Here is a 25248-nt window from a genome sequence, read left to right as displayed (position 1 = left end):
ATGTCTTTATATAAATGGAATCATTTTGTTCTGTAATTCCCCCCTCCCCTCTTACTGTTTTTGAGACTCATTTATTCAGATGTTTGAGTACTTATGTCTTAGGCGATAAAACATACGTTCTGATGCTGGCTGTATTAGCAGTGAGCAAAGAAGACATTGTCCTTGTCCTCTGGAACTTACGTGTTGGTGGAGAAAGACAGTTAAAGACAGAAAGTCAAAGACACGGTAGTCATGTGGTGATGCAGCTGGGAGCAAAGTCAAGCCAGGTGGGTGGGGGCTGTTTGCAGGTTGAAATAAGGTGGTCAGGAGGGGCCTTCCTGAGACCTCTGAACACAGGAGGTGAGGCAGGGAGCCACGTGGCTCCGGGTGGGGGTGGGGGTGGGGTAAGGGGAGTCTCACAGGCAGAGTCCAGTGCACGTGAGGTGCTAAGAAGGGTTGTACCTGTTGTGTTGGAGGGACAGTAGAGAGCCAGGCTGGAGGGAGAGTGGCAGGAGAGAAAGTCGGGGTGGGGTGGGGGCGGGAGCCAGTCACACAGGCAGTTGGGATTTTGTCTATTTCTCTGAATGAGATGGGAAGTATTGTAGTGTTTTGAGCAGGGGTGTGATATGAGATCTGATTTATGTTTTTAAAAGGTTCCCCTGAAACCGTGTTAAGAATAACTGCCCCTCTGCTGCCCAGGATCCAACAAAACAATAATGGCAGCTTGGACTGACGGGGCACAGGGGTGGAAGTGAGGAGTGGTTGGATTCTGGGTGCATCTTGAAGGTCGGGCCAACAGGCTTTGTTGACAGATTGAATATAGCTGAGAGAACGGAGTGAAGGTGATACCGACCAGGGGTTTTTGCTTGCGGTCAAGGTGGTGGGAGGTGCAGGTTTGGAAGTAAGATCAAGAGCTGGGGTCTGGGCCTGTTGCATTTGTGACCGTCTTCGTTCGAGAGCCAACTGGAGCCACGTAGGGTTACGGCGTTCGGAGTTGAGGGGAGAGGTCTGGGCTGAGGATAGACATGTGAGAGTCCTCAGTGTTTTCATGACACTTAAAAGTCCTGATGTTGAGTGAGCGCACTGATGAATGAGGGCCGAGGCAGCAAGGAAAATGGGGACAGGCAGGCTCCCAGGTAGAGGAGAACCAGGTGGTCCTTGCATCTTTGAAGATGGGGGAGGTGTCGTCAAGGGGGAGGGAGTGAGAACCCACGCCCAGTGCTCCTGCTGTGCCCTCAGGTGAAATGAGGGCCCAGACTTGTCCTCTGGCTTTGGTGGCACATGAGTCACTGATGGCCTTGACAAGAGCAGTCCCCACACGGTGGTGCAGGAAGAGCCTGGAAGGGAGGGTTCACGAGGGATTGAGAGAAGAGGAGGGCAAGTGGAGAAAGCCCTTTTGTGGGCACTTGGCGCCGTGCTAAAGGGAGAGTTGGGGCCCTGAGAAAGTTTGGTTGAGATGGCCGAAATTACAGCATTTTTGTACTGTTCGTGGGAAATGGTTCTGTACAGAATGAACACCTTGATGAAGCGGGAGAGGGGACATTTGCTGGGAATGGGCCCACGTGGAGCACCCGTATACTCTTCCTTGGTGAGATGAGGGAGAGCATAGTAGGGGAGCTGGCATGGTGGGAGCAGGGCCGTTTTCTTCTTTCTTTTTCTCTCCGTGAAATAGGAGGATTTGTCAGTAAAAATGAGGGTGAGTAGGGGCCGGTGGGGTGTGACGAGAGAGGAGAAGGTATGCAGTATTCTATGGGAAGATCAGAATGTGAATGGACTAGCCATGTGGAATGGCCTCCTGAGGGGAGCCGTCCTTAGTTTAAAGTGAAAAAAGCAGTTGTGTTCTTTTTCCTGGGAGCAGAGTAGGCAGTGTTGCAGTTGTGGTTTACCCAGGCAAAAGTGGCAAAGCAAGAGAAGTGATTGTAATGGTGAGGTATGGACTTGAAGCTGGGAGGTGAGGGAAGTGAGACCATGCAGATAATGAGTTTTGTCTACAGTGATGTGTGTAGCTATAGTTTATTCCTTTTCACTTCTGTGTTCTATTTCAGACTGAATATCTCATTTTATTCTCTGTCCTATCATTGTAGGATAGGATTGTTTCCACTAAAGAAACAACGAGGCTTTGAACAAGTGCAAAAGCATTTTTCCAAGGTATGAAGCCTTGGAGAGAACTAGAATTGCAGGGTAGTGGGGGACCTGTACAGCTTTAACTTTAGTTAAAAATAGTTGCCAGTTTACCCTCCTACCAGCACTGTTGTTCTGCATCCTTGCCAACTCTTGGTATTGTCCGACTTCTTTGTATTTGCCAGATTGGTGGGTGTGAACTTACATCTCATTTTTTAATTAATAGCTTTATTGAGATGTAATTCACATATTACAATTTACCCACTTAGAGCGTACAATTTAATAGGTTTTAGTATATTCACAGAACTGTGTAATGATCACCACAATCTAATGTTCGAACATTTCATCATCCTGAAAAGAAACCTTGTACCCATTAGCAGTGACTCTCCATTCCCACCTAACCTCTAGGCAACCACTAATGGACTTTCTGTGGATTTGCCTGTTCTGGACATTTCATGTAAATGGAATCATACAGTACGTGGTCTTTTGTGACTAGCTTCTTCCACTTAGCATGTTTTCAAGGTTTATCCATGTTGTAGCATATTTCAGTATCAGTGTCATTTCATTTGATTGCTGAATAACATTCCATTGTATGCACATATGACATGTTATTTATCCATTCATCAGTTGGTGCATGTTTGGGTTGTTTCCACTTTTTGACTGTTGTGAACAGTACTGCTGTGAGCATTTGTGTTTAAGTCTTTGGAGGGGCATAGGTATTTATTTCTCTTGGTGTATAGTAAGGAGTGGAATTGTTAGGTAATGTAACTGTGTTTAACATTTTGAAGACCTACCAAACTGTTTTCCAAAGTGACTGTACCATATTATATTCTCACCAACACTGTATCAGGGTTCTAATTTTTCAATGTCCTCACCAACATACATTATTTTCCCTTTAAAAAAAAATTATTGCCATGCTAGTGAAGTGTGGTATCTCATTGTGATTTTGCCTTTCCTGAATGACTAATGCTGTTGAGCATCTTTTCATGTCCTTATTGGCTGTTTGTGTATCTTCTTTAGGGGAACGTCTGTTCAAGTAATTCTTTGGCCATTTTTATTAATTCATTTATTTCTGCATGGTTTTAATGTTCTTCTTTCATATTACTACTGAAGTTGAGCATTTTTTTGGCTATTTGGATTTCTTCTTTTGTGAAATACCTGTTTGTCTTTTTTTTTTTTTTTTTTTTTTTTTTTGCGGTATGCGGGCCTCTCACTGCTGTGGCCTCTCCCGTTGCGGAGCACAGGCTCCAGACGCGCAGGTTCAGCGGCCATGGCTCACGGGCCCAGCCACTCCGCAGCACGTGGGATCTTCCCGGACCAGGGCACGAACCCGTGTCCCCTGCATCGGCAGGCGGACTCTCAACCACTGCGCCACCAGGGAAGCTCATGTCTTATTTTTCTTCCTTTTGAGTTGTTTGGTTTTTCTTATTTGTAGGAATTCTTATATATTTTGATTTTTATTATTTGTGTGACAAATGTTCTTTCCCAATTTGTGACCTCTTTACTGTGTTTATGGGATTTTTAAAAAAGTATTTTTTGAAAGCATGTAATAAAAGGGCAAAAATGGATCTTAATATCTTCTAATCTTTTCTTCTAGCCCTCATACTACCCAAGTAGAGGAGGAAATAGATTTTTTGGTTTATAGGTAGTTGTCTTTTAAAAAGTTTTATGTTTTTTTTCTTTCTACAGGTCTTGCATTTGTTGTTGTTGTTGTTAGATTTGTTCTTTGGTTGCTTTATAGTTTTTGTTGCTGTTGTAAATTTTTTTTTAAGTTAAAAATTTCTCTTTGCTGGTAAATGGAAATGTAGATGACTTTATATGTGAGTCATATTCATTAACTTCTCTAACTTAATAATTTGCTTGTGGACTCTTGGGGGTTTTTATGTAGATAATCATCTAATCTTTGAATAATGACAGGTCATTTCTTTCCAGTCCTTTTACTTTTTATATCTTAACTCTAGTCTTAACTGCACTGCTTCATGGCAGCCATCACCAGTGCCAAATATAAATGGTAATGGCGGGCATCTTTGTCATATTCCCGGTTTTAAGGGAGATGCTTTTATCTTTCACCATTAAATGTGTGGATACTTTTTTTTTTTTCCTTTAACAGGTTGAGGAAGATTTCTTCAATCTTAGTTTATGGAGAAATTTAAAAAAACATCACAAGTGGGCATTGCACTTAATTGAATGCATTTTCTACATCAATTGGGATGATATTACAGTTTTTCTCCTTTAGTAATGTGAAAAATTGCTCTAAAAGGTAATATTGGAATTAATTTCACATTTCTGGGATAAATCCATCTCAATCATGACATATTCTTTTTTTAAACAAAATTGTTCTTTTGTTTCGCTTTTGGCTTTTTTTTTTTTGTGGTACGCGGGCCTCTCACTGCTGTGGCCTCTCCCGTTGCAGAGCACAGGCTCAGCGGCCATGGCTCACGGGCCCAGCCACTCTGCGGCATGTGGGCTCTTCCCGGACCGGGGCACAAACCTGTGTCCCCTGCATCGGCAGGTGGACTCCCAACCACTGCGCCACCAGGGAAGCCCGCATGTTTTTTTTTTTTTTTTTTTTTTGACCTTGCCACTCGGCTTGCGGGATCTTAGTTCCTTGACCAGGGATTGAACCGGGGCCCCAGCAGTGAAAATGCCGAGTCCTAGCCACTGGACTGCGAGGGAATTCCCTTAGATATATTTTTTTACTTGCTAATATCTTAGGATTTATGTATCTATGTTCATTGGTAAGATCTTTAACTTTCCTTTTTTGTATCAGCTCTATGAGTTTTGCTATTAAGGGTATTCTCAGTCTAATAAAATAAGCTGTAGTGTTTGTATGTTTTTTTTCTCTTAGAGAGTTTGTATGTAAAATTGTAATTATCTGTTCTTTCATTTTGATAAAGCTTGCCTGTAAAACCATCAGGGCCTGGTGTTTTCTGTCTGAATTTAAAAATTACTGGCTTGGTTGCTTTAATATTTATAGGCTCATTAGAGTCTTCTTTTTCTTGAGTCACATTTGGTAATTTACATTTTTCTAAAACATTTATTTTGTCCGTGTTTTCAAATATATTGGCAGAAAATTATAATCTCTTTTGACTTCGCCTGATTTGTAATTAATTACTAATATTTAGTTTCTTAAACAAGGATTTTTAGCTCATTAATTTTCAGGTCTTTTGTATACATGTATACATATATATGTAAATAAAGTAGTAACTACCCTTTAAATACTACTTTAGCTCCAATTCAGTAGTTTTGCTATGCAAAATTTTTATCTTTTAGTTCTGAATATCTTCACATTTTCATTTTGATTTCTTCTCTGCCTTAGAAATTTAGAAAGTGTATTGAAAAATGCTGATATATTGATATATATTTAATTTATTTATTTATGGCTGCATTGGATCTTCATTGCTGTGCGCGGGCTTTCTCTAGTTGTGTCGAGTGGGGGCTACTCTTCGTTGTGGTGCGCGGGCTTCTCATTGCGGTGGCTTCTCTTGTAGCAGAGTATGGGCTCTAGGCACACGGGCTTCAGTAGTTGTGGCATACGGACTTAGTTGCTCCACGGCATGTGGGATCTTCTCGGACCAGGGCTCAAACCCATGTCCCCTGCATTGGCAGGTGGATTCTTAACCACTGTGTCACCAGGGAAGCCCTGTATCTTTTAATCTTTGTTATTGATTGCTAACATACATTGTGCTAATAAAATGTGGTCCAGTGTGATTTTGATTGTTTGAAATTGTTGAGGCTGTTTTAATGGTGTCTAGTTTGTGGCAGATTTTTATCAGTTTTCCATGTGTGTTTAAAAAGAATGTGTTTCCAATTTTAAGGTCAGGTTTTCCCATGTCTATTGGATGAAACACATTAATTGAATTCACATTCAAACTAGTGTCCTTAACTAATACTGTCTGCTTGTTCCATCAGTTACAGAGAGGGGTGTTGTTAAAATCCCATTGTGATGGAACATTTGTCAAATTCCTATAGTTCTCTCAATTTTTGCTTTCTATCTATACGTTTAGAATTGCTAAGTTTCCAGTGACTTGCACAGTTTGTCATTCTGTAACGAATCTTTGTTTCTAGGAACATTTTTTCCACTAAAATATATTTTGTCAGATATTGGCATAGCTGTACCAAGGGACTTTAGTTAATGTTTGCTTGGTATATATTTTTCTGCCCTTTAACTATCAAGTTTTGGTGTCCTTAATGTTTTAGGAGTGCCCTTTGAAAGCAGCACACAGCTAGATTGCATTTTCATAATTTGAGTTTAAGGTGGTTAGTCTATTTACATTAGTTGTGATTGAAATATTTGGTTTATTTCTACTTTTCGTATTTTGTGCTCTCTAATTGGGCTTTTTTTCTGTTCTTTTCCTTTTCTTGCCTATATATTGTGGGATTTTTTTCCTTCATTCCTGTCTGCTCTTTTTACCTACACCCAGTAAGAGATTAGACACTTCTTTTCTTGGTGATCTTAGACATTTCATATTTAACTTAAGGCCTGAAGTTAATTGATATCTTTACCCTTATAAGAATTTTCAAATGCTTTTAATCCCAGTTTATATGCAGCTATTGCCTAATTAGATTAGAACTAGAAGTGAGCTGTCAGTTGTTCCTTATCCAGGAACTTGAGGTATTCTGTGCCTAAAGTGCTCTTCATGTTGGCCAGTCCAGCAGATATGTTTAGTCTTTTTTTATTTTTAGATTGCTGGTATTACTTTTTATTTTCGATTGTTCTTTCTGCGTCTTGCTACTTTTGAATAATCATGTACCAGATACTGTTTTGGATATGTGTCAGCATTCAGAAAACTTTAAGAATTGCAAGTAATGCAGGCTGTTCATTTTTTAAAAACTCATTTTTATTTTTTGGCCGTGTTGGGTCTTCGTTGCTGCGCGTGGGCTTTCTCTAGTTGTGGCGAGCGGGGGCTACTCTTCGTTGTGGTGTGTGGGCTTCTCATTGCGGTGGCTTCTCTTGTTGTGGAGCACGGGCTCTAGGTGCGCAGGCTTCAGTAGTTGTGGCTCGCGGGATTCAGTAGTTGTGGCGTGCAGGCTCAGCAGTTGTGGCTCACGGGCTGTAGAGCACAGGCTCAGTTGTTGTGGCACACGGGCTCTAGAGTGCAGGCTCAGTTGTTGTGGTGCACGGGCTTAGTTGCTCCGCGGCATGTGGGATCTTCCCCGACCAGGGCTCGAACCCGTGTCCCCTGCATTGGCAGGCGGATTCTTAACCACTGCACCACGAGGGAAGTCCCAAGGATGTTCATTTTGTTAAGAGCTGGCAAATGTGATTGTTTTTTCCTCTTTAAATGGAGTGTTCCTGTGTCAATAAGGAATTTCTTAAAGATTTTCTGGTTCTTCATATTAATTAGCTCATTTTTATATCCAGAAATGGAAAAGATTTCAAGACTAGTTACCTTTTTAAAATGGGATCATTTGATTGCTAGGAAACGTTTATGTGAACTTTAAATGTGACTCTGGCCAAGTATAGAACACCAAAAACAATCTGGAAAAGGGATGTGGATCAAAATAGATTCTGAGCTGAATCTGTCTTTGCGAAAGGAAAAGAGTAGAGTTCAGCATTTATAATACGTGGCCTATCCTGAGGGAGAGGGGGGATGGTTTTATACTTATTTCTTTATATTAAGTCTTTTCTTACTCTGACTAGTAAATTAAAAGAGGCATGGAGGAACATACTAGCATAGGCTGGGCTGGGCTGGAACTCACTTTATGATAGTGTGGTTAGCAAGACTTGTAAATTGAGGAGAGTTAGGGGGTTTGGTGCCAGTGCTGCTGATGCCAGGAGTAAAGAGTTAATAACTACTTCTAGTCCTATCCGAGTAATGTTCAGTGAGGCCAAGGAGCTTGAAATGCATAGGTATTATAACTATTGTTTTCATCAAATTTCAAAAAATAGAGTTTGATAATCTTCCAGGGCAACGAGGAAAGAATGAGGAAGAGTTGTAGGGGGCACAGGGTAGAGAGAGAGCGAGCTGGTTTAGCAGAATTGTTGTGAGGATTAAAGTTAAGCGTTATTGGGCATGTTTATGTTTATCCCCTGAAAAAAGTAGAGTCCTTTCCTGCCATTTACCATATTGTCAGGCTTAAAATTTTTCAATTTTTGGCATCAGTGACTGCTGAATTGCCTCTTGATTAGTGTAAACCTTCAGCAGCCTGCCCTTCTTACATACCTGCCTTACACTGGGTAGATGTGACTGTCTCTTCCTATTTTGTTTGCCCAGTGCCTGTTATTACGGTTGTCACTTGTGCTTGAGTCATTACTTGCATATTTTAACTCTTTTCACCTTAAGGTGAGTGTAGGATGTTCATCTTTTATATGAAGAAGGAACCTCTGGGAGGGAGGGAGGACGTCTAGCCAGAATGATTTCGGGAAAGCGTTGTTAAGTTGATGAGAACTGGATTGGAATCTTGGTTTGACTACTGAACTAGCTGTCTGACTTTGGGCAAATTATTTCACTTTCTGAGCCCCAGCTTCTTCCTATATAAAATGGAAGTAATATTAAAGTTCTCCTCCCTTTTCCATAGAAGATAACTTTGGGTAATTTGAATTTGTAGGGTTTTTTTTTTTTTCCCTTGCAAGTGTATTAATGTAGAAGTCATAAACTTTCACAGAACAAGTGATTAAGGCTATGCTGATTTTGTTAATGGTTAATATTTTATGAACTCTTTCACTGGCTTTGGTTTTGAAATCTTGACTGGTAGTAGGATATTGTGAAATTTTCTTTTTTACTCTGTTGCCGTTTTTCTGTTTAGAATAGAAGCCTTAGTTTCAAAAACTTAGTCAATGCGTGATTATATTTGCTTTGAAAAAAAGTAAAAATAGGTAAGACTAAAATCTCTTCTGCTCACCTTCCCCCAGTTCTTTTCTGTCTTCTGCTGTTAATAGTTTTGTCTCTATTTTTTTTATTCTTTTCTATGTGTTTGTATTACTTATATATGTGCTTATAGAAACTATACAGTGTTAGGCATACACCTTTTTTTTCTTATCATTCATCACTTTTCATTGAGTCCCATGCAGTACACAGAGATCTGCCTTCTTTTTAATTACTGGTATACTTTATAGCCATTTCCCATTTCAGTGGGCTTTAGATTTTTATTTTTAATCACAAACAAATTTGGGTTGCTTTTATTTGTTTATTTTTCAATATAAATTTATTTATTTTTGGCTACGTTGGGTCTTCACTGCTGTGCGTGGGCTTTCTCTAGTTGCGGTGAGCGGGGGCTGCTCTTCGTTGCTGTGCGCGGGCTTCTCATTGCGGTGGCTTCTCTTTTGCCAAGCACAGGCTCTAGGCGCACGGGCTTCAGTAGTTGTGGCACACGGGCCTCATTGCTCTGCTGCATGTGGGATCTTCCCGGACCAGGGCTCGAACTCATATCCCCTGCATTGGCAGGCAGATTCTTAACCACTGTGCCACCAGGGAAGCCCTGGCTTGCTTTTAGTTTGTTACAGTAAAGCACTTTGTTCTTAGAAGCTTCTAGAAGTTTAGTGTTTGGTACAGAAGTAGGTGAAAAACTAAATTATAAGCTGGCTTCTTTGCTTTTTATCGTTACGTACAAAGTACAACTGTTAAGCAGTGGAAGGAAACCTTTTTTTAGAAAGCTTTTCTATTTATCTCCTTTTCAAATGATGTATAACATATATGACGTTTTTAAGCTCTACTATAAATGAACAGTGATTTAGCAAATCTTTTCTTCCTTGTTGTAGAATATGCATAACACAAATTTACATTTAACCATTTTTTAAAATTAATAAATTTTATTTCATAAGCAGTTTTAGGTTCACAGCAGAATTGAGGCAGAAGTACAGAGCCAGAAGCCTATATACTCCTTGTCTCCCCACGTGCCCCCCCCTCCAACCTACATGAACCTGTGTTGACACATCATTATCACCCAAAGTCCGCACGTTACATTAGCTTCACTCTTAATGTTGTATGTTCTGTGGGTTTAGACAAATGTATGATAGCACGTATCCACCATTGTAGTAGTCTGTAGAACAGTTTCACTACCCTAAAAATCCTCTGGGCTTTGCCTGTTCATCCCTGCCTCAGACTTAACCCCTAACAACCACTAATCTTTTTTTTCTTTCTTAATATTATATAATGAAAACAGGTGTATTTATAACTTCAGCATACTTCATAAAATCTTTATTCACTGAAAATAGACAAATGTTTACAAAGAACATTTAACTTAAATTTCATAGTAGCTTATAAAATGGCACTTGAAAGAGTGACCTGTATAAGGAAATAAGAGTCTTGTCAAGAGACAGTAAACTATAAATATACCACAATGTTAAAAACCTCAGTGTTCTATAAGAAAATCAATAAATATAACTTAATCTTTCTGGGGGGAAAGGTATTTAGCATTACAAATTTAAAGTACAGATTTTATATATGAATTCAATACGGAATACATTTAAACCTTACAATGCTACATAATCATCGTCTATCTTGTGGAAAACAATAAAAATATGCACTATTATGTATAAAATAGATAACTAATGAAAACAGATTGTATAGCACAGGGGACTCCACTCAATGCTCTGTGGTGACCCAAATGGGAAGGAAATCCAAAAAAAGAGGGGATACATGTGTCCGTATAGCTGATTCACCCTGCTGCACAGAAGAAACCAACACAATGTTGTAAAGCAACTACACTCCAATTTTAAAAAAAAAAAGTAAATTGAAAGAAAAAAGAAAGAAAGAATAAAATTCTTAACCACACACAAAACAATTATATACTTTTTGAATATGTGTACATCAAACCAAAAGGTTAATTTTACTTTTTCCTTTATTGACAACTTTGGGTGCATTTTTAGGTTTTGGTTCCCAGAGGGCATTTATTCCAATGCCGTCTTGAAGCCGCGCCTCTGTCCAGGTCGCCAGCCTTTTTCTTGTCTGTTATTTCCTTGACTCTGTTCATGTATACTCTGATTCTTTCCAGTTCCTGCTTTACTGGATGTTCCTTAGGATTGACTCCCTGAGTTGCCGCATAAACCCAAAACATTGAATTTAATGTGTAAGCAGAAACTAAATCCACTTTTGCTTGTTTAAGTGGGTCCAACTTCTACAACAACTCATTTCTAGAAACACACATCATACTCTTCAGCATCTCATCCACAGCCCCAATGGAATTCTCAAATGTTGATAAATATTCATGAATTTCTCCTGGGTAGTCTTCATTAATTTCTTCATCTGCCATTATTATCAACTCTTAGGCCTTCCACTCCTGCCTCCCAGAAAGCAGTTGGCGGCGGTGACGTCAGTGGCACACAGGCTCTGCCCACAGCGAGCAGCGCTCTCCGATGACCTCACTAATCTTTTTAATGTCTCTATAGTTTTGCTTTTTCTAGAACGAATTATAGTAGGAAACATGCAGCACTGTAGCCTTTTTAGACTGGCTTCTTTCGCTTAGTAATATACGTTTAAGGTTCCTCTATGTCTTTTCATGGCTTGAGAGATCATTTCTTTTTAGTGCTGAGTAATATTCCATTGTTTGGTTGTACCAGTCTATGCACTCACCTACTGAAGGACATCTTGGTTGCCTTCGAGTTTTGGCAGTTATGAAAAACCTGCCATAAACATCTGTGTGCAGGTTTTTGTGTGAACATAAGTTTTCAGTTCGTTTGAGTAAATACCAAGGAGCATGATTGGTCTCATAGAATGAGTTAGGAAGTATTCCTTCTGTTTCTGTCTTTTGGAAGAGATGATAGAGAATTGGTATAATTTTTTCTTTAAATGTTTGGTAGAATTCATCAGTAAACCCATTTGGACGTGATGCTTTCTGTTTTAGGTTATTAATAATTGATTCAATTTCTTTAATAGATGTAGACCTATTCAAACTGTCTATTCTTATGTGAGTTGTGACAGATTGTATCTGTCAAGGAGTTGGTCCATTTCATCTAGGTTATCGAATCTGTGGCTATAGAGTTGTTCATAATATTCTTTTATTATCCTTTTATTGTATATGGGATCTGTAGTGCTTCCCCTCTTTCATTTCTGATATTAGCAGTTTAGGTCTTCTTTCTTCCTTAGTCTGGAAAAAGTCTTATGAGTTTTATTGTTTTTTTTTTTTTAAGAATCAGCTTTTGGTTTTGTTGACTTCCTCTACTGATTTCTTGTTTTAAAATTCTTTTATGCTCTAATTTTTATTATTTCAATTTTCTGCATAGTTTGGAATTAATTTGCTCTTCTTTATCTAGTTTTCTAAGGTGAAAGCTTAGATTATTGATTTTAGATGTCTTCTGATATATGCTTTCAATTCTATAAATTTTAATCTAAGCACTGTTTTTGCTGCATCCCCCAAAGTTTAGTAAGTTGTATTTTCATTTTATTCAGACATTTTTAAAGTTTCTCTTGAGATTTTTTTGTGTTTGATCCATGTGTTATTTAGAAATGTAATGTGTAATTTACAAGTACTTTGGGTTTTTCCAGCTATCTTTCGGTTACTGATTTCTAGTTTAATTGCATTGTGGTCTAAGGGCAGACATTGTATGATTTCTGTTCTTAATTTGTTAAGGTGTATTTCATAGAATGTCTTGGTGCGTGTTCCATGTGTGTTTGAGAAGAATGTGTGATTTGCTACTGCTGGATGAATTAGTCCATACATGTCAATTATATATGGTTGATTGATGGTGCTGTTGAGTTCAGTTATGTCCTTATTGATTTTCTGCTTGCTGGATTTGTCTATTTCTGATAGAGGAGTGTTAAAGTCCCCAGTTATAATAGTAAATTCATCTATTTCTCCTTGCAGTTTTATCCTTTTTTGACTTGTATTTTGATGCTGTTGTTAACTGCATAACATTAAGGATTGTTATGTCTTCTTGGAGTATTGACCCCCTTTTCATTTTGTAATAACTCTTCTTATCACTGACAGCTTTCTTTGCTCTGAAGTCTTCTCTGTCTAAAATTAATATAGCCACTCTCAGTTTGTTTTAATTAGTGTTAGTATGGTCTAGCTCTATCCCTTTACTATTAATCTATATGTGTCTCTGAATTTCAAGTGAGTTTCTTGTAGACAATATATGATGTGCCCGGGTGTAGGTTTTTGTTTTTGTTGTTTTGCATTTATCCTGCTTGCTGTTCCCTGAGATTCCTGGATCTGTGGTTTGGTGTCCGACATTAATTTGGGGGAAATTCCCAGTCATTATTGCTTCAAATATTGTTTCTCTTCCTTTTCTCTTTTCCTTCCGGTATTCCCATTGCATGTATGGTATACCTTTTGTAGTTGTTCCACAGCTCTTGGATATTTTGCACACTGCCCCCCCCCCCCCCGTTTTATTCCTCTTTGCTTTTCCATTTTGGAAGTTTCTAGTGTCATATCTTCAGGCGCAGAGTTTCTTTCCTCAGCTATGTCCAGTCTACTAATGGGCCTATCAGAGGCATTCTTCATTTCTGTTACAGTATTTTTGGTCTGTAGCATTTCTTTTTGATTCTTTCTTAGAATTTTTATCTATTTGCATTATTTTATCCGTTATTGCATGTTGTCTGCCTTTTCCATTAAAGCTGTTAGCTTTCCTGGTTTGATAATTCCAGCATCTCTGGCATACATGACTGGTTCTGATGCTTGTTCAATCTCTTCAAACTGTTTTTTGTCTTTTTAGTATGCTTCGTAATCTTTTTTGAAAGGCAGACATGATGCACTGGTAAAAGGAACTGTGAAGAATAGACCTTTGGAAATGTAGTGGTAAATTGTCTGGGGAGGGGAAACGTTCTGTAGTGCTGTGATTCAGTCTCCGTCTTTTGGTGAGCCTGTGCCCCTGAGCTGTGAACTTCACCAGTGCTTCTCTGCTTTTTTCCTTTTCTTAGGTGGTACAGGATGGCTAGAGTGGCCTGGAGTTGTGTACTTCCCTTTCCTCATGCGGAAGGTTAGAGGGGGCTGGAGTTGGATATTTCCCTTCCTCCAGGTAGGTTAGGTTCTGGTAAAACCTCAGTGGGTTAGGCTCTGGTAAAATAGTTTTTTTTTTTAAGGTGAGCTTTGTTAAGAACGGAATGTCCTGATATATTTCAAAAAAGAAAAGAAAAGCAAAGAAAATGTTCTTTTCCCCCTCCCAGAAACATGAGGGGAGGGGAAAAGTCTATTCACTCACCTACTGAAGGACATGTTGGTTGCTTCCAAGTATTGGCAAGTTTGGATAAAGCTGCCATAAACATCTGTGTGCAGGTTTTTGTGTGATCATAAGTTTTCAACTTCCTTGGGTAGATACCAAGGAGCCGATTGCTGGATTGTATGGTAAGAATATGTTTAGTTTTGTAAGAAACTGCTAAACTGTCTTCCAAATGCCTGTACCATTTTGCACTTTCATCAGCAGTGATTGAAAGTTCCTTTCACTCTACAGATCCTCACCAGCATTTGGTGTCAGTGTTTTGGACTTTGGCCATTCTAATTGGTGTGTAGTTGTGCCCAGTTGTTTTAATTTGCATGTTTTTGGTGCCATAATGATGTGGATCACATCTTTGTTAATGACTATATTTCAATGGATAGATAAAAGAACCTTGGTGCAGATAAAATCATTGTTATTCAGGTTCCATGTGTTTGTGGATGACCTGGATTGTTTATCCTGTGGTGGTCCCCACAGTGTCCTGTGACCTCTATATTTAGACATTTCTCTTTTTTTTTCTGTTATAAACTCTTTGGACATTGTTATATATAAGACTTTTTTACTCAGGATAAATATCTTAGTATGAACTCATTAAAGCAGAGTAATTGGGTCAAGGAATGTATAGATTTTTAACACCCTTTGATATCTATGGCCAGAAGAATTACCCCAGTTTATGCTTTTATCAGCAGTTCCAGCCAGTTTTATATTAATGTATATTTAAAATCTTTTTTATTAGGGGAAAATTTTAACACAAATATAGAATAGTGTAATGAACCCTCAGGTACTCAGCTCCAACAACCATAAACCCAAGGCCAGTCCTGCCCTACTTACTCCTTCAACCCCCACTTCTCTCCTGGATTGTTACTATTTTAAAACTCTATTGAATTGTAATAGAAATATAGAAGAGTACACATCATAAATGAAATTTTCACAGTCTGAAACTCACCTGGGTAATTGGGTCCCGGGTATCTCCTTTGTCCCCTTTCAGTCATACCCTCCTCTCTGCCGAGGGCAGCCAGTATCCTGATACGTAACTGCATTAAGTTTTGTTCCTTAAATAAATAGAATCTTATGGTATGTTCACTTGTGTCTGAGTTTTTCTCTTGACATTGTGTGTGAGATTGTTGGGGATATACCTAGAAGTGAAATTGCTAGGTCGTAGAGGTGTGCATATATTCCATTTTGGAAAACTGTGGCTGCATCTACTAAAGTGGCTGTCCCAGATTACACTTTCCCCAGCAGTGTGTGACGTTCCGCTTACTCCATACTATCATTAACAGCTCATATCTTTCTTTCATGCTTTTCATTTTAGCTACACCCCTAGCTGTGTAGTGATACCTTACAGTAGTTTTAATTTGCACTAGTGAAGTCAAGCACCTTTTCATGCTTTTTTTGGTTGTTTAGTTATCCTTTTTCATTTTTATCTTTTTAAAATTTTATTGAACTATAGTTGATTTACAGTGCTGTGTTAATTTCTGCTGCACAACAAAGTGACTCAGTTATACATACATATATACCCATACACACACACATTCTTTTTCTTTTGTTTTCATTCATTCATTCATCATTCATTTATTTATTTTTGGCCATGCCACGCGGCATGTGGGATCTTACTTAGTTCCCCTACCGGGGATTGAACCTGTGCCCCCTGCAGTGGGAGCACGGAGTCTTAACCACTGGACCGCCAGAGAAATCCCAATATATACATTCTTTTTAATATTCTTTTCCATTATGGTTTATCACAGGTTATTGAATATAGTTCCCTGTGCTATACGGTAGGACCTTGTTGTTTATCCATCTTATATACAATATTTTGCATCTGCTAATCCCAAACTCTCAACCCTTCCCTTCCCCAACCCCCTAGTTATTCTTTTTTAACGAAGAGTAATATTTGTCTCCTTTTCTTTTGTCTGTTGCATTATCTGTTTTATCGTATTAACTCTCTGTTGCTTCATAGCAATTATCCCCAAACTCAGTGGTTTATAACACCAGTAAACATTTAATATCTCATAGTTTTTGTGGGTTAGGAACTTGGGAGCGACTTGGCTGGGCCATTTGGCTTGGATGTTATCAGCCTCTGAAGGCTTGACTGGAGTTGGAGGATCCTTCCCAAGGTGGCTCATTCACATGCCTGGCAAGTTAGTCCTGGCTGTCGGTGGGAGGCCACAGTTCCTTTTCATGTAGGCCTTTGACAGGATTGCCGAAGTGTCCTGTCCCCAGGACATGGTGACTGACTTTCCCCTGAGAGAGTGATTTGAGAGAAATAGCACCAAGTGGAAGCTATCATTCTTATGACACAACCTCAAAAGTCTCAGTGCATTTAACAGCGGCCATGGCTCATGGGCCCAGCCGCTCCACGGCATGTGGGATCTTCCCGGACCGGGGCACGAACCCGTGTCCCCTGCATTGGCAGGCAGACTCTCAACCACTGCGTCACCAGGGAAGCCCGTGGACATATTTTCAAACACAACAATTGGTAGGGTTTCTTTTATTCTGGATATGAATCTTTCAGGAGATACAAACATGGTGAATATCTTTGCCTACTCTGTGGGTTGTCATTGTGTCTCTGGAGGAAGAGGAGTTAATGTAATTCAGTTGATTAATTTTTCCTTTATGGCTAGCCCCTTACATATTACTTTGAAGAAAATCTCAAAATAATTATCTTGTTTCTTCTGTAAATATGTCAGTATAGATCTTTCAAAAATAAACTTTTTTTTGTTTTAACCATAACATAACCACAGAACTATAACATCTAAATAAAACTCCCACAAAGCAGTTGCTTGATACTATCTAGTACCTAGTCGGAGTTGAAATTTCCAATTGTCTCAAATGTGATAATTTTTATATATACAGTTTTCTAATTTTGGCAAATCAGGATCCGAATAAGGTCTACCAGTTAAAACAATTCCCCCTACCTCACTTGCCATCTGTGGAAGACCTCGATTTTTTTTGTCTTGTAGTATCCCCACAGTGTCCTCTGCCTTGTAAGCAGGTAGTTGTAAGTTTCTCTGTTTGGGCGTAACCTTTTCTGCAGTCTCGCTCATGTGTCTTCTTTGGTTGTGATCTGTCTCTGGAGGTTGAATGTGGACCCAAATTGAAATTTTTAAAGGGCTTCCAACCTAAATCACATTGAAATCCATTCAGATCATAGTTCTAGACTTAAAATGTAATAATGTTTGTTTTGAAATGTACTCTGTGTGTTTGTGAGGCCATCTGAGAGTGCATTTTTTGTTTCTTTAGAAGACCCCACACTGACTGTAAGCCTTGCCCTCTTGAAGATACCACACCCTCTCTAGTTTAAATGTTGCAGGGCATAACATAAGGTGGTGTGATACTTTTTGCAAACCCCCACCTCCCAGGTTTTTTGTTTTGTTTTTTCACTTGACATATTGTTGGTACAACAATATTATGTTAATTTCAGGTGTACAGCATAGTGATTGGATATTTAAATACGTTACAAGATGATCACTACCTAAATCTTATTAATTAGACTTTCCATGTTAACCGTCTACTTTTTTTTTCCCTCCTTATACTGTCCACTAGCTTTCCTTCTCTCATGGCTGATTTTTTGAGTTGTGATGACTAAGTTTTAAGGGTTGATGACTCAAAATCTTTTTAGGCCACCTTAAATTTCCAGTCTTCCCCAGTTTCTGACTTTCCCTTCTAGCAGAAAATTTAGCACCGAAAAATTACAAAAATTAATGACGTAATTAGGATGAATGTTAGCGAAGTAGACAAAGTATTTCTTAGAATTCATGTATGTGTAAAGTTTCAACTTAGTTGTTTTCTTAACAGTTCCGAAACTGATTACTGTGATTGGAACGAGCTGGGTAGGTAGAAGGAGATTGTCACTTTGTCTGTATTGTTACAATAGTTTAGAAGAATGTATTTGTGTATTATTTGTATAAATTCAAATGATTTATTGTAAGAATGCAAACTATGAAAAACAAAGAAGGCCTTTCTCTGACTCCATGTCATGGGTTTCCTTAATGAAAGGGTGACTGGGTGCAGTGACCCTGCCGCGGTACCAGCTAGAAGTCAGGACACCTGGCTTTGGTATGCTCTGCAGAGCAGGTCTCAGTATACATTTGTTGAATTTAAAAAAAAAAAGTTGTTTTAATACACATAGTATTTCATTTATTTTTTAAAATTTATTTTATTTATTATCATTTATTTTTGGCTGTGTTGGGCCTTCGTTGCTGCGCGCAGGGGCTACTCTTTGTTGTGGTGCGCAGGCTTCTCTTGTTGTGGAGCACGGGCTTCTCTTGTTGTGGAGCACGGGCTCTAGGCGCACGGGCTTCAGTAGTTGTGGCTCACGGGCTCTAGAGCGCAGGCTCGGTAGTTGTGGCGCACGGGCTTCGTTGCTCCACGGCATGTGGGATCATCCCGGACCAGGGCTCAAACCCATGTGCCCTGTATTGGCAGGCGGATTCCTAACCATTGCGCCTCCAGGGAAGCCCAAATTGTACTTTAAAAGTATGGTTCAACTTCAAGTAAGAGCTAAATTTTCAGTGTTTTGTTTTTAAATGAGTGTACATAAAGGATACCAATTGTTGACCATAATTCTTTCAGCAAATATCTGGGTGCCTGCCCAGTGCCAGGCCTGGTGCTTTCAATGCTTTGGTCACATGTGGTTTAAAAAGATGGCATGCTGGTGCCCTCAGTGAATCAGGACAGTGTCTCAATAGAGATACAGTGCAAGCTACATATGTAATCATAAATTTTCTAGTGGCCTTATGAAAAGGAAACAGGTAAAATTAATTTTAATGTATTTTATTTAACCCAGTAATACAAAATATTGTCAGTTCAGCATGTCGTATAAAATTATTAATGAGATATTTTCACTTCTTTCTTTTGTACTGAGTCTTTGAAGTCAAGTGTATATTTTACACGTACGTACTTCTCAGTTCGAACTAGCTATGTTTCATGTGCTTAAAGCCTTACATGGCTACCACAGTGGACCGCATAGATCAGATTATCACCACTGTTATTATTGCTCATGTGGAGTGGCAGAGGACACTGAATAGGAACGCAAGTAAACGGTGGCTTAAAGGGCCAGAGGAGATGCAAGGAGATGAAGTAGGAAGCTGTTTTTGTCCTTCGGGTGGTGGCAGAGGAAGATGAAGAAGGGGAGATACTCAGAAGATGGAGTTGACAAAATTTTGATGAATTGGATATTGGAAGGGAAAAGAGGAGCCAGACTCTGTCTCTTACAACTGGGATGTGCCTTTTCTGGGACAGGGAGAACTTAGTGAGGAAAAGGTTTGGTTGCTGGTCAGTGTATGATAGAGAGCAAAAACCCGTTTAGGAGATACTAAATTTAATGTGCTTGCAAGACATCCAAGGGGAAATGTCTGCTAATAGTTGGGTACCTGTGTTTGAAGTGCAGAGATGGCCTTAGTTGGTTTTGTAAATTTGAATCGCAACTGTGTTTACAGAGGTATATTTAAAAAACTGTGGAAACGGCTTCATTTATTCAACAAAACCATTTTTTGTTTTTTTTGAAGTCTCCCCAGGCCTTGTTTTGGTTGCTTCGGCAACAGGGTGAGTAGAAGACATGGAAGTGGACACCCCAGCCACTGTAGTCAGCTGGGGAGAGTGTACCTAGGTAGTGTCCACAGTCTGAACCCTGTGGGAACCTCTGCCTCGGAGGAGACCGAGAGGTGGCCAGTGAGAAAACAAGGTGGGTGTGATCTCAAAGAAGCCAAGTGAGGAGAAGGTGCCAGTAAGGAGGGTCTCCTGGTGAACAGTACTGAATGCTCCCGAGAGCGAGGTTGAGAGGAGGACAGAAGAGTTTCACTTAGGTTTAGCCCCATCTGGAGGTCACTGGTGACTTAAAAAGGCAGTTTCAGTTGAGTGGTACAGATTGGAATGAGCTGAAGAGGGAATGCTTTGAGACAAAGGGCTCCTTTTCTTACTTTTAAATAACCACTACAAACCATTGAGAAGACAGGCCCAGTAGAAAAATGAACAAAGGATATAAACAGACAGTTGGCAGAAAAGTGAAGTATAAATGGCTCTTAGACATGAACAGTGCTCTTAAGAGAAAAAGACGTTGTTGGGCAAGGGTGTGAAGAACCAGGCATACATACTTCCATTGGTGGTGGGAATGTGGATAGCCATGACCTCCAATGGCTGTTGTGCAGCTAATTAGAAATGAACATTATTTAATCCAGCAGTTCCACTTCTGGGAACCCTGGCATGTTTTGGTGATAGTGAAAATTGAAAACTAAATGGTCCATCAGTGGTGGCCTGATTAAATCAACTGTAATGTAAAGGAAAGTCAGTATCAGCCAAAACTTTTTTTTTATTTTTTGGCTGCGTTGGGTTTTCGCTGCTGTGCGCGGGCTTTCTCTAGTTGTGGCGAGTGGGGGCTACTCTTCGTTGTGGTGCATGAGCTTTTCATTGCGGTGGCTTCTCTTGTTGCGGAGCGCAGGCTCTAGGCGTGCGGGCTTCAGTAGTTTTGGTACGCAGGCTCAGTAGTTGTGGCTCACGGGCTCTAGGACACAGGCTCAGTAGTTGTGGTACATGGGCTTAGTTGTTCTGCGGCATGTGGAATCTGCCCAGACCAGGGCTCGAACCTGCGAACCTGCGATTTTTAACCACTGTGCCACCAGGGAAGTCTCGCTAAAACATTTTATTCTTCAAAAGGTAGAATTTGGTTTTGTTTTTTCTACCATGCTATAAACCAGGGACTTTGAGAGTGATTCTTTCCCCCCATTTTAAAAGATTGAAAAAAATATCAGTGGGTCTGCTGTAGGCACAGAAGGTATGTGAAAATATGCCTTTGAAGAGCGATGTTAAGCCTGTCATTCTCTCTTGACTTTCTGCCTTTTAACACACTTCACATGAATTATTAGTCTATATTCCCATCTCCAGATACCTGTTAGGGTTCTTTTTAAAGGATCCTGTCCTGTTTTATATATGTTCTGAGTTGTATACCACAGGAAAGATGGGTATAACATATCTTACCAGCTTCATGGATGAATTCACACTCCAGTTTGCCTTATTGCATCTAAAAATAACCATAGTTCCTATCGTGAGAGCATCATTTTACTTGGTTTGGATCATTGATAAAGTAAGCGAGCATCTGATGTTGTCTGAGAAAGCTGGATGTAGCAATGGCGATTATACTACAGCTGCCTGATGGAGGAGGAAGACTTCCTTTGTCCACCTTCTGTGAGGGAAGGGACAGTACAAACCTCTGTGTGCTATATGTTCTCCTGCCACCTACGTTAACCCGGTTTTACTGATCTTCCTGCTTTGGAGAAAGCAGCGTGTTCACATATGGACTTAAAGCAAAAACGAAAACTGGGTACACCCTAATACACCAAATCAGTCTCCCAGCAGAGTACATTGATACTGTAGTGGGTTGGCCAGAAAGTTCGGTTAGTGAATATGTTGTTCAATAAAGTTCTTCGTGAAAATGAAAAATGTATCTTTTATATTTACTTAAAACCGAACAAACTTTTTGGCCAACCCAATATAACTTTAAATTCTCTGTCATTGGGACTCTCTACTTTAAGATCTTGTTTAAATTTAATTAATTTCATTTAAGAGTTTGAGTCTGTGGTTATTCATTGATTCCTTTTTCTTCATTTCCTAGAGTATCCTGGTTTCACTTATATTTCTTCTTAGAGCCACAGGAAGAAGTAGTTGAGAGTTTGAAGCATCTTAAATGATCGTTTAGTCTAATCATCTCATTTTACAGATATGAAAACAAGCTCAGAGAGATGAGTTTACTTGCCCAAAGGTTGACTGAACTGAATGCATGCTCTCTTGGTCTTCCCCATTAAATTTGGTGAAGTGAGGAGTAATATGATACCCTTGTATCATCAGGGTGAGGTAACCTGCCATAACTTTGAGGTGGGTGTGTGGTTTTATTTTTTTGGAAAGATTTTTATGTACTTATTTTTTGGCTGCGTTGAGTATTGGTTGCTATGCACAGGCTTTCTCTAGTTGCGGCGAGCGGGAGCCACTCTTCATTGCGGTGCGTGGGCTTCTCATTACGGTGGCCTCTCTTGTTGCGGAGCACAGGCTCTAGGTGCGTGGGCTTCACTAGTTGTGGCAGGTGGGCTCTAGAGCGCAGGCTCAGTAGTTGTGGTGCACGGGCTAAGTTACTCCGTGGCATGTGGGATCCTCCTGGACCAGGGCTTGAACCCGTGTCCCCTGCATTGGCAGGCAGATTCCCAACCATTGTGCTACCAGGGAAGCCCGGGGTGTGTAGCTTTAATTACACTGCAGCAGTTTTAATGAAGGCTTTTTTTTCCCTTCGGGTCCTAGTTGCAGCACGTGGGATCTTTGTTGCCTCATGTGGGATCTCTTTAGTTGTGGCATGTGGTCAGGGATCTAGTTCCCTGACCAGGGATCAAACCCAGGCCCCCTGCATTGGGAGCACAGGGTCTTAGCCACTGGACTGCCAGGGAAGTCCCGAGACTTTTCATTTATATGCTGCACTAGTTTATTTTTAGTCATGGAGACAATCTAATGGAACTCTCTTTATATTTTTTGGTTGAGAAAGTTGAAGCCTAGAGATGTAAACTTATTCAAAATTGTAGACCATAAACATTTATCCTGTGCTTAGTTTTTAATGTGAGTCGGAGCAGTGCTGCCCAGTAAAATGGTATTCTTTGTTTGTCAGCGTGGCTATTTAAGTTAAAAGAAAATTGAAAATTTAGTTCCTTAGTCTTACTAGCCACATTGCAGGTGCTCAGTGGCTGTGTGTGGCAGGTGGCTTACTGTATTGTACAGTGTAGGTCTAGAGCATTCCCCTTAAAACAGTTTTTTTTGATAACTTTAGAAGTTTTAGTGGTGGGCACCAAGAGTTATGAGTATGATTAGAATTGCCAGCTAGAAATCAGGTTTGTGTTTAAACGTAGGAGGAAAAAAATCACTCAGAGCTTGTGGCAGTGCTATAACCAGTTGTGACTTGGGCCCTTTCTTGGTTCATATTTCATCTGTTCTTTAGGATAGTAACCAAGAGCCTATATGAAGAAGGGCTTTTCCTTTTCCATCTGTCAGGTATCTTGGTTTGCCAGTTGAAAATCCCATCCTTGGGTTGAATTTTCAGTGATACATTCATTCATCTTCATGCTGCTTAGCATGTTTTCCAGTCTCTGTACTTCTATTTCACATATTAATCACTTGGTTACTAAGATGCCCTACAAAAAGTTTGATGTCTTTCTTGCTTTTGTACTCAGGATTATGGAAGTTTTTACATCAAATTAAGCTTGATGTGTAACCATGGCTGAGCCAGCTAAGTATAGCTTTGGCGATTGGAATCATGTAGTCTTCTGTACCATTGCTATACATCTCTGCACACTGTTGTTGTTGTAAGAGGCAGCGTTGGATTTCTGGGCTTTACTTTGGATGCTAGTTTACTAATTTATGATTTGGCTCGATTTTAATAGCGACTTAGATTGGTTTGGCTTTCACATACGATGGCAGTGATTTGAGTGTCCATTAGGGTGCATAGCCGGACGATGACGTAATCCAGTCAGGTGCCAAAGTTTTTACTTAGTCCTTTACGTACTTGATTTTGCTTTTAAAAGGTGGTAGTATGGATTTACCTTGGGTGTTCTATACCTTAAAAAGCAGTCTTTTTGCATTCTTGTCACAGTAATTTTTGATTAATGCTTTAGAAGCCTGTATTCTTGCCACAGCTTGTATTAAATTGATTGGTTCTGAAATTAGCTGATAGTTACATATATGTGTGTATCTATGTGTGTATATATATATATAAAATACATACATATATATTGAAAGATGCCTCTGAAGTCATCCAAATGATGTTACTTACTTAGTTTGTTTCTCCCAATTATGAGTGGTTGTGTGCTCATTTTTGATGATTTTTGTGGTCAAAATATGGGTTTTTTTTTTTTTTTTTTTTAAGTTGCAGCGTGCTAGGCATTGAGGATAAAATGGTGAGCAAGACCTCATAGAGATGGAGTATCTTCCCATCTCATTATCTTGCATCTCTTTAGACTTGGGTGGTTTGGAGAGCATTTGTGAGCACATTTGCAGAGATAGGATCATTGAGATCCACATTAAAATGATAACTCTGATTGAGCTGGCCTACCTTAGGGCTCCCTGATGTTAATAAGAGTAGACTTGCTTGATTTTGTGGGTCCAGGCTCTAGGCTGTATCACCTATCTGTAACTGAGAGGTTGTCTTTAGTTGTTTGTGTATGATATGTGACACAAGGAGAAAATATTTTCTTGCATGTTATGTAATAGCTACGGCTTCCTCTTGTGAATTTGCATTTGTGAAGAGTATCATGGAATTTATGGTAAAAAGTCATATGAGAGCATAGGGAGCAGGTTATTATTCCTTTTTCCCCAAAGTGAGTTTTTAAAAAATAAATAAATTGAGGGTTCATTAGGGTTATTTGGAGCGTCCTTTCTTATTATTCTCAGTGGTAAAGTAGGAATAATACCTAAGAGGTTTGAGAAGCGTGTGTATAATGCTGGCACGAAGGGTTTGCAAGGGTAGGTATTCATTCTTGCTATTCTTGAGTTCTGTGACTAAGCAAGTACATATTTAGATACTCTTTAGCTGAGAATCTGTTCCTTTGCTGTTTTAGGCTAAACCAGCCCTCATTCTTGACTGATATTTTTATAATTATGTTCTTACATTCTCTTCATTGGCCTTAATCAGGATCAGTAGTATTGGAAAGAGGAGACCCTTTTTGATAGAGTTATGTTATATGCCTATTGAGGAAGATGTGGCTCCTTTAAGGAATGATTGGCAAAAAGAAATACAAAAGTAAAAGTATATTATCTTTAAAAAAAACCTTGTTTTCCTTTTTTGAGGGGCCCCCTCTGGATCCATTTCCTCTGAAAGAATAACCTAATGATATCAACTGCTATAGACTGAATGTTTGTCTCCCCTCTAACATTTATATGTTGAAACCTAATCCTCAGTGTGATGGTGTTGGGAAGTGAGGCCTTTGGGGGGTGATGAGGTGTGAGAGTGGAGCCCTAATGATTGGAATTGGTGATCCCAGAGAGTTCCCTCATCCCTTTCTGCCGTGTGAGGACACAGAAAGGGCTGT

The 25248-nt window shown here is 39.6% G+C and overlaps 1 protein-coding gene across 13 annotated transcripts in view; it reads left to right on the top strand.

Annotated features, from left to right (window-relative positions):
* Positions 1–25248, top strand: part of PPP6R3 (protein phosphatase 6 regulatory subunit 3) — a 126772-nt gene that overhangs the window by 7666 nt on the left and 93858 nt on the right. For 11 of the 13 annotated variants that reach the window (XM_060302830.1, XM_060302838.1, XM_060302837.1 and 8 more), the window contains one exon: positions 13902–13999. The exons of the other annotated variants lie outside the window; for them this stretch is intronic. The gene's annotated coding sequence lies outside the window, so the exon portion shown is untranslated. The remainder of the gene's footprint in view (positions 1–13901; positions 14000–25248) is intronic. 13 annotated transcript variants of the gene reach the window in all.

Source organism: Globicephala melas, chromosome 8 (assembly GCF_963455315.2).
Source record: "Globicephala melas chromosome 8, mGloMel1.2, whole genome shotgun sequence".
Taxonomy (NCBI): Eukaryota; Metazoa; Chordata; class Mammalia; order Artiodactyla; family Delphinidae; genus Globicephala; species Globicephala melas.
This window is presented reverse-complemented; position numbering and strand designations above follow the sequence as displayed.